Source organism: Benincasa hispida, chromosome 10 (assembly GCF_009727055.1).
Source record: "Benincasa hispida cultivar B227 chromosome 10, ASM972705v1, whole genome shotgun sequence".
NCBI lineage: Eukaryota > Viridiplantae > Streptophyta > Magnoliopsida > Cucurbitales > Cucurbitaceae > Benincasa > Benincasa hispida.
In genome coordinates, this window is record NC_052358.1 from 46,984,551 (window position 1) to 46,995,680 (window position 11,130).

Genomic DNA, 11,130 nt, shown 5'->3' on the forward strand with positions numbered 1-11,130 from the left:
TCAACAAAAGACCACACTTTGGGGTTTTCACTCCGAGAATAACCAAAGGTTCCATTTTAGTGGTGTCGTCCCCACTGCATTCACCTATTCGTGTTGCTGCCTTTCGTGAGACGATTGTGCTGCTGCAGCCAACTTTTTGTTGGCGATAGAGATTGCGTAGAGGTCTTCCGTTGCGTCTGAGTTCAAAGCTGAAGAGCGTCTTCAACTGGTATGAGAACTCTTTCCTTTATTCTTTTATGTTCAAAACATGCTGTTAATTACTGTTTGTTTACATAACTGTATGTGAGAATGTATATGTTGTATTTCGGTTACGGTGAAATCGTAAAGATCCGAACGCGCTCATGGATGCTCTTCATCAAGAGATCCTTCATGTTCAAGACCAGGAATCAGTACTTAAGATAACAACCTATCTACTAACCCTAAAATGGGTAGAAATGAAATTCCATCTTGCAGGGCTATGTCTCCAACTATTCATCCGATTTTATCTCCAAAATGGAAGGCTTATTGAGCAATGTTGTTGGACTACTCTCAGCCATGTAGATCAAAGGATAATCTCGAATAAACAGGATTCATAGCTAGCTCAGGATTAAGATCGAGTTATCCTAGGTTACTTAAATATGAGATAGTCAGTTTTAACAGTAAACGGTCGTTGTCAAGAAAAGTGACTATTTCGTGGTCCAGTCTATATGCAAACTCTTGTAATAGGATGCCTTCACTCACATGTCTCTACATGAATAATCTGTGGATCACATCATTTGTATTACCTACAAAATGGGTCGCATCCAACAGTGTTACCAGATGAGATACCCAATTTCATTCATAAAGTTAAAGAATTCATAATATAAAAACATGGATATGTTTATTGGATTTTCATAATAGAATGCAAAATCAACAACTTTATTGAATAAAATACTCAATAATAATATTTTATTGATAAATAGAATGTTTAACATGAACTGCGAGTTCTAGGACATTCCCAATAAAAAATCACATACAGTTGGTAACAAAGAGCGAGAAGCTCAACCACGTTCAAATGATCCCCATCCTTCAAAGTGACCATCAACCATCTCTTTCAAGTGATCCCAACCACATACAAATGATCCATAACCTCAATCACCTTCAAACTTTACCAAGAAGCTCAACCACATGTAATTGAGTCTCAGCATAAGCATTTGCGGTGAAATTGAAACTAGCCACAAGTATTATCAATCCAAACCCCTTGGCCTCTATACCTGACTTACCCATAAGGACCGTTAATTCCTATGACCTGTTATTCCCAGTTCTCGATGTGTTGTGGAATGCATACAAAAAAATGAAAAAGCTATCTGAAAACTAAAAATGAGGAACAAACAGTTTTATATACATTTTGAAACCAAGAGTTCTCAGGATACTTAAGCAAAAACACATGATGAGTGGGACGTGAGTAATTCCTTAATGATAACTTAGAAAATTTCTATATGATCATTTAGAAATTACCAAAGGCCCATTTTAGTGGTGTCGTCCCACTGCATTCACCTATTCGTGTTGCTGCCTTTCCGTGTAGACGATTGTGCTGCTGCAGCCAACTTGTTTGCTGGGCGTATTCCCAGTTCTCGATGTGTTGTGGAATGCATACAAAAAATGAAAAAGCTATCTGAAAACTAAAAATGAGGAACAAACAGTTTTATATACATTTTGAACCAAAGAGTTCTTCAGGATACTTAAGCAAAACACATAGATGAGTGGGACGTGAGTAATTCCTTAATGATAACTTAGAAAATTTCTATATGATCATTTAGAAATACCAAAGGCTCCATTTTAGTGGTGTCGTCCCCACTGCATTCACCTATTCGTGTTGCTGCCTTTCGTGTAGACGATTGTGCTGCTGCAGCCAACTTGTTTGCTGGGCGATAGAGATTGCGTAGAGGTCTTCCGTTGCGTCTGAGTTCCAAAGCTTGAAGAGCGTCTTCAACTGGTATGAGAACTCTTTCCTTTATTCTTTTATGTTCAAAACATGCTGTTAATTACTGTTTGTTTACATAACTGTATGTGAGAATGTATATGTTGTATTTCGGTTACGGTGAAATCGTAAAGATCCGAACGCGCTCATGGATGCTCTTCCTCAAGAGATCCTTCATGTTCAAGACCAGGAATCAGTACTTAAGATAACAACCTATCTACTAACCCTAAAATGGGTAGAAATGAATTCCATCTTGCAGGGCTATGTCTCCAACTATTCATCCGTTCTTATCTCCAAAATGGAAGGCTTATTGAGCAATGTTGTTGGACTACTCTCAGCCATGTAGATCAAAGGATAATCTCGAATAAACAGGAGTTCATAGCTAGCTCAGGATTAAGATCGAGTTATCCTAGGTTACTTAAATATGAGATAGTCAGTTTTAACAGTAAACGGTCGTTGTCAAGAAAAGTGACTATTTCGTGGTCCAGTCTATATGCAAACTCATTGCATAGGATGCCTTCACTCACATGTCTCTACATGAATAATCTGTGGATCACATCATTTGTATTACCTACAAAATGGGTCGCATCCAACAGTGTTACCACGATGAGATACCCAATTTCATTCATAAAGTTAAAGAATTCATAATATAAACATGGATATGTTTATTGGATTTTCATAATAGAATGCAAAATCAACAACTTTATTGAATAAAATACTCAATAATAATATTTTATTGATAAATAGAATGTTTAACATGAACTGCGAGTTCTAGGACATTCCCAATAAAAAAGTCACATACAGTTGGTAACAAAGAGCGAGAAGCTCAACCACGTTCAAATGATCCCCATCCTTCAAGTGACCATCAACCATCTCTTTCAAGTGATCCCCAACCACATACAAATGATCCATAACCTCAATCACCTTCAAACTTTTACCAAGAAGCTCAACCACATGTAATTGAGTCTCAGCCATAAGCATTTGCGGTGAAATTGAAACTAGCCACAAGTATTATCAATCCAAACACCTTGGCCTCTATACCTGACTTACCCATAAGGACCGTTAATTCCTATGACCTGTTATTCCCAGTTCTCGATGTGTTGTGGAATGCATACAAAAAATGAAAAAGCTATCTGAAAACTAAAAATGAGGAACAAACAGTTTTATATACATTTGGAACCAAAGAGTTCTTCAGGATACTTAAGCAAAACACATTGATGAGTGGGACGTGAGTAATTCCTTAATGATAACTTAGAAAATTTCTATATGATCATTTAGAAAATGTTAAAAGATCGCTAAAAAACATCCTAAATGATCGTTAGAAATACCAAACGATCGTTTGGAAAATATTAAATGATTGTGTGGATAATCCTCAATGATCGTTTAGAAAAACTTGAACGGTCGTGTAGTAAATCTTCAATGATCATTTAAGAACACCTAAACGATCATCTAGAAAATCTGATTTATACTTACATATTTTTTTTTGTTTGGATCAGAATATGGATTTCTTATTGGTACACGTGCATCATAAGTTGTAGTCGAGACCTAATCTGTGCAAGTATCGATTCAAAATGGTTGATTCAAGCTTTATCGTATGCAAAATTTCATATCATTATTGAAATAACTCTTCATTCAACTTTATATTTACATATTGCTTTGTCCCAGGATGGAAAAATGGCAGGCTGGTTGGATTAGGAAGCACACATGAGGTTTTGGGCAGGCTCATCTTATTTTATTGACTAGGTGCTTGGACAACACGAAGAATATAAACCATCATGGACAGATGTTGACTTCACATTTGTCCAATCAACATCAAATAACACTGGCCCATGCTTGCCATCAATCTAGAAATGTGCACTATCTATGTATTTGACTCCATGCCTAACTATATCGATAGTGACATACTTGATGGTTATCTTCAGTTGGTGGCCAGATTAATACCGTCGATGTTGATTTTCGTCAGATATGACAAGTGACATAGAAAATTTACGTACGGGCCATGGGAAGTGAAGTGATCAAAGACAACACTCCAACAGAGCAAGTCTCTTGACTGTGACATTTTTTGTTCTAAGTTTGTAGAATATATTGTAACTGGTATGGATACGGATAGCCTAGATCAGAACAATATGGAATTGTTTAGAAAACGATTCATTGCCCAGTTGTGGCTAATCAATATGTATGGTAATCAATACTTGAATCTCTTGAATTGAATTTGCACTGTATGTCTATGTTGAACTGAATAATATTAAAACAATACAAAGGAGAATAAAAAGAACATAAATAAACGATCGCGCAGTATTAACTAAATGATCGTTTATAAATAACTAAACGATCGCACACAAATAACTAAATGATCATCTATAAATAACTAAATGATCGTACATATATAATTAAACGATCGTCCATATATAACTAAATAATCGTTCATAAAAATGTAAACCATCACATAGAAACAAGTACACGATCGCATGTACACAAGTAAATGATCGCCCATAAATTACATATCATCGAGCTTATATGGGCCAGTGTCAGGTGTTATTAATGTCTGGTTGCACGTTTTCTTGTTATAACCTCCCTAACCATACTTGGTACCTTTCGTGGTGGTAGAAGTTCGAAGTCTTCAAAATCTGATCTTCGACTCCATTCTTGTCTATGCCCAACATGGAAGATCAATTCTACATAAGCAGCTAGTACACATTCAACTGTAAACCATTTTACACATAATATTTGAACATCAATGTTTCTAAGGGTTGCTGCAGATATTGCATGGGAGCATGGGATCTCCATGCAATTGAACTCCATACAAGTACATGTCCGTGAACGAAGATCAACCAAACCTCCTCAAATATCCATCGTCCACATTAATTATATGCATGTCCACCGGAGAAACACGATATGTTCCAGAAATCAGGATTCCTTAGGAATACTGATTGTGTAATCAGTTACAATGCTTATGCATGTTATTGCATGTGTACATCGAACATAGAACCAACCTTGTAGCCACTCATAGATATGCTCCAATAGCTTCATGATTGGTAGTTCTCGTGCATCTTTCAACACTCCATTGAGGCATTATATTATATTTGACGTCATCTTGTCATACCTATAATGGACTTGATAAACCCTTGCCCACCATTGTAATCCAATCTCCTCAAGATAGGCCATCACCTCAGGATATTGCTAGAGCTTAGCCCAAAACATCTAAAACTCAAACATTCTATATACTTTCGCCACTAGGTAAAAGTGTGGGATTATGTCCTTATTCTTAAATTTTCCCATCAAGTTGTTCTGAATATGGTATATACATAGGGCATGGAATGCATCAAGGAGTATACTTGAGACAACCTTCGCAATTGAGATGTGATGATCTAATATATATAAATTTTGATGTCTTCTACCTAAGCCTTCCAATGAGTCATGAACTAATGCCATGATGCATCATTCTCACCATTTACAATACTAAAGACAATAGGATATATGTTGTTATTGCCATCAATGCACGTTGCCATTAACAACATACTTTTATATTTCTCGTACAGATGTGTCCCATCAACAACGATTACTGGGCAAATACAATTCAAGAAACCTCTAATACATGAACCAAATACCATGAGGACATACTTAAAGTAATGTTCGTCCTCTACTTCAACCTCAAATATCGTACCCGAATTTGCAAGCTTAAGTACCTTGCCATATGTCCTAACAATAGCATATGATTCTTCCAGCAACCCTCGTGCAAAAACCAATCCATACTCTCTAGCACGATAAGCACCTTTGTAACTTATATTCACTCCAAAATCTCGTCGGACGTCCTCAATGATATCCCTCGAATGGTATATTCGACCAAGTTGTTCGTATTTGGACTTGATTAAGTGTCCAATAACCCAAGCTTTTGCTTGTCGATGATTACCCATTCTCATTTCAAGAGAACATGTATGTTCACTTGAATATTTCGTCACTTTGAAGGAATCACTTTCTTTCAATTTTTTTTTTGCATGGACCCTCCACTAAACATCGTACAGTTAGCAAGCTCTTTGCTGACTTCTTTACATGGTAGTCGAAGTTCTTTTTTATTGCAAGTATTGACAATTTAACTGACAAGTCATATTTCGAAAAGAAAATCTGACCGACCTTTATATCCTCGTCATTCAGACAATCATAAGATATTATGATGAGGTTCATATGATGGGCCCTCTGATGGTTGGGTATATCTAAAGTTTTGACTAGTTGGAATGAGTTGATTCGTTGGATTGCACTGCTGGTACTTGTTCTCGGTGTGTACTCCATGACTTCCGCGAGGTGTAACTGATATAAATAACATCCAGGATGCATCGCTGCCTTCTAAAAAGAAGCTAAGGTCTTCATCGTCGGCTATGTCAATTGGAGAACTGGGACCAATAGATTGTAGCAACATTTTATGTATATCAAATGTATCTGGATCGATATTCAGTCGTTGGTGCATAATATTCACTAATTCACTAACCGTTATATCGTTTCTGACCTTCAGACCTTTCATATGACCTCCAACATAATGGTTTCCCGACTGATCTCATTCCTTACCAAATCGTACAAAGATGCGAAGTAGCGTCATTGATCTGAAATCGGATGAGCAAATTTTAAGCAATACCCAATCAGATTTTAAGAAATCGCCCAGAAATTGATAAGCGATCGCCCAACTATTTATAAATGTTCGCTTAGAATTATGCACGTGATCGTGTATATACTACTAAATAATTGATCAGTATTATATACACGATCTTTTATATAATACTACACGACCGTGAAGTAGTATATAAAATATCGTTTATATAATCCTAAACGATCGTTTAAATGTTATATAAACGATCGTTTATATAATATTAAACGATTGTTCATATAATACTAAACGAGCATTCATATTATACTAAACGAGCGTTTATATTGTAATGAACGATCATCCATATATTGCTAGATGATCGCTCATTGCATACTAAACGATCTGGGGGACATGAAATACTGTAAAATATCACTTACATTCTCTCTATTTCTGGTTCTGACGAATGAATCTTACCCTATTCCCAAGACAATGAAATGAATAAAGATGAAAGCAACTGACAATGAGGATGGTGTATTGAAACTCTAAGAGAACAGTGGGAGAACTTCGTTGTGAGTTCAAAGGAATATGAATAAGAGAGTGACCTTCCATTTTTTGTATCAATGTTATTCAATGCTATTGGTAGACTAATAGTTGGGAATAAATGCGTTGGTAGAATGTTAGTGTAGCATTGATTACATATTGAATGAAAAGTTGAAGAAATCGTTGAAGCAAGGATAAATGTGGCACACTTTGATAAGTTTTTTTAATTTGGGTAAAATTGAAATTTTCCCTCTCACGAGGTGGCTCTCCTCTTTAGCCCGGAAGGATGTTTGTAATTTTGTACCTCAATCTTCTTCATTAATATAGCATTGTTAGCATTTTTTATTAAAAAAAGATTCTAACATACTTGGAGTTGACAAGTGGAATTATAAAATTGAATGTTTTATTTTAAAATATAGCAAAAGTTTTTGAAATTGAGAAAATAACAAAATAGTTTTTAATAATTGAAAACCATCAATTAATCAAAGTACCCTCGTGAGACAAATAATTCAAAAGTTATAAAATATCATAACAACCAAAATTTTATTAGCATTTGAAAAAAGAAAGTAAAACATACATAATAATTTCTTTCAAAAAAGAAAAAACATACATAATAATTAAAAATCAACCCACCGAAGAAATTTTCTTCCATCGTTACACTTTTGGAATATACAATTTGAATGAAAATCTAATTGGAATTTTGAAAAAGAAATGAGGCACTTAATCAATTGAAAATAGCTTAATAGGTGTTGCTGTATGCAGAAAATCTAGTTGGAATTGAAATCAACAAAACAAAAATACCTACATTATTAGGATGAAACCCTCACCAAAAATCTTATAGAAATGTTAAGAGTGTAACTCTAACATGAAAAAAAAAAAAAAACAATCATTTTAAAACACTGATTTCATTAGCATTTTAAAAAGAAAAAAATATATATAAAATAATCAACAAAACATAAATACATTATTATCCCTCGCTACAAAAATTTTAAGGTTATTTTCAAATATAGGAAAATAAACAAAAATATTCATAAATATAATAAAATGTCGCTGTCTATCTGCGATAAATCACGATACTATTATCTACGATAGACTACGACATAGATAGTAGTCTATGACGGTCTATCGCAGATAGACTGTGATACTTTGTTATTATTTATAAATATTTCCTACAATTTTGTCATTTAAAATAATTTCCCAAAATTTTATAAATATATTAGAATGGAACTCTAATGCCAAAAAAAAAAATAATAATAATCATTTTAAAACTAAACCATCAATAAACACGACAATAAAAAAAAGGGTTTTCTACACATGAAGCCCTAATAAGGGACTTGTATTCCATTAATGTTCAAGTTTTTCTTATTTACAAAAATGTCTAACTTTCTTAAAAAATTACAATAAAATTAGGATCAAATTACCATTTAGTCCCAACAATAAATTAATTATACATTTTTTAAAATAGGGAAGAGAAAGGGATTTTAAATGAGGCACACTTTTTTAGGCAAAATATATTAAATCATAATTTTTTTTTAAATATCCACAACTTTTCATATTCTTCAACTTCTCTCTCAAAACCCTCCACGGATATATATATAATTATATATATATATATATATTATATATATATATAGTGTATATATATATATACACACACAATATCTATCAAAATTTCTACAAAAGCTTATATTGTGTATATATATATATATACACAATAAATATATATATATATATAATACACACACAATATATATCACATATATATTGAATATATACACTATATATATATATATATATATATATATATATATATATAATATATATATTATTATATATATATATATATATATATATATATATATTTTGTTATTTGATATAAATAAGAGTTCTAGTTAGGCTTCATGTTATTATGATATATACAAATTTTGATTTGTTAAGATTTATGGAATCAAGTTAAAAAATATGGTGAATTTTCAAATTATTGACAAAAACGGGGTACATGGGAAAGTATTTTTAAAAATAGGTGGGAATGGAAAGTATTGACAAAAATAGGGTAGTTTTGGTATGAAGGAAAATTGTATACGGGGTATACGATTAGCATTTAATCCAGCACCACGTCGGCTTAGTTGGTTGACCAGTCAAAGAGAGACTCGTGGATCGGGTTGAAAATTTTTTCTCTTTTTAAAAAAAAAAAGATTGACTAATTATTTTTTTTAATCGGAGATGTACAACAATATTAAGACTTTAGGACCGAGTCCACAATTTCCTTATTAAACTTAATTATATATTTAATCTACAATGAAAACATAATTATTCTACACTCATATTAAAAAAAAATGTCATGATACTAAAGAAGATTTATAATTAGTTCTTTAATTTGAAAATAGAAGTTTACATGAAATTTAAAGATGACCCCTCTGGCCCTTAACCTACATGGGGTTTGTCTTCTTGTGCCTCTAAATTAGCTTCACCCTATCATTGTTGTCGTCTACGACGAATACGTATTCGATCAGTGTCAGCAACATTGAGTCGTCTTGTTTGTTGAATAATATTTTTTATGTTGACCAATGTTTAGTAACACATTTAACCCAACTTTGGTAAGTTGTGTTGTATTGAATATTGTTGTACATCTCCGATAAAATTATTCTGTACGATGAAAAAAATAAACATTAAACAATATTCATATCATATATTTGGAAAATGTCTGATTTTAAATCTCTTACCATGCAGTAATAGTAAGCACCGTCAGGTGTGATAAATCGCCTCGTGATTGAATCCTACTAGGAAAAGTAGTCATCTGATATAGCTGGCATTTGTTATTTCTCCTTATGCACAATGATCATGTCGTCCATGCCAGTAGGATATATATTCCGCGTGAATTCAACGCCAATCTTGGTTGTGCTTACCTCTAAAATCAATCCGGTGTAGTGCTGGGAGTGTATAGGACAACGAAGGTATCGTTTGTCGCAAACCGAACTGTCTCAACACACGATTTGGATAATGCCACTCTACTATATGGAAGCATATNGAGTGTATAGGACAACGAAGGTATCGTTTGTCGCAAACCGAACTGTCTCAACACACGATTTGGATAATGCCACTCTACTATATGGAAGCATATACGAGGGCTAACGATTAACCAGATGTCTTCACCATCACGACAGTAATCAGATAGTGATGACCAAATATCTTGTGTGTATGTTGTCCAATTAATCTAAAAAAAAAAAAGAAGATAATTATACATCCAAAATGTTTTAAATATTCATTTATATATACATTTGTTACCTGATTGTACATCAGTCTGTCAAATATTTTTTGGTATACTAGCAACATATTTACTGACTGTTCAGAAGCAGCCAATACACCACTCCATCTAAAATTATAAAAAAATACAATTAATTTAAATTCTTACATAAAATGATAACAAAATAAATATATAAATGAAATAATATCTGGCACTAAGTAGACGATGACCTGGGCCTGTAACTGGACTTGTGGTGCTATAATTGGAATTCTATCATAAGCCCATACCTGTAGTAGTATCAGCAGCCCCGCTATTTCCAACGTTTATGCATTGGTAGCCCGACAAAGTTCTCTATAAAGCCATGTAAGACAGACACCACCCTACGAGTACGTACCAGCATGCTCGAAATTTGTTGGTCATGGTTACACCCTTCGTTTTGGCTTGTTCCCACGAGTGTCATGCGAGCATCCAACTATGGTTGGGTGTCAATCTCAACTTTAAATCATGATATTCAGAGGAGTTGTACTAGAGTGTTTGACTTGTCAGCGAATAAAAATCCTCCAATAAGCTACATAATGTATGCTCGTGCATACCTACGTAGGCTGATGTCATCGGCAACGGGAGGTAATTCTGGAAATTGGAACACCAACCATGGGATACTCAATCTTGAGCCTTTCAGATCATCTGGTAGAACGCCTAAGAGCTCGTCACAAACATTCTTCCAATCATATTGTAATGAACCTGTCAATGGTTCTTCATCCACTCGTAACTTAAATTGAATGGCAACATCCTGCAACATAATTGTACATTCCCCACAAGGCAGGTGAAATG

The 11,130-nt window shown here is 33.9% G+C and overlaps 1 long non-coding RNA gene across 8 annotated transcripts in view; it reads left to right on the plus strand.

Moving 5' to 3' along the window:
- LOC120087803 overlaps positions 1 to 4,066 on the plus strand; it is a 29,447-nt gene extending 25,381 nt beyond the window's left edge. For 7 of the 8 annotated variants that reach the window (XR_005484694.1, XR_005484687.1, XR_005484693.1 and 4 more), the window contains 2 exons: positions 1,853 to 1,954; positions 3,605 to 4,066. This is a non-coding gene — a long non-coding RNA (uncharacterized LOC120087803). The remainder of the gene's footprint in view (positions 1 to 1,852; positions 1,955 to 3,604) is intronic. The other variant, XR_005484690.1, reaches the window with a different exon arrangement.
- Positions 4,067 to 11,130: the final 7,064 nt, after the last annotated feature.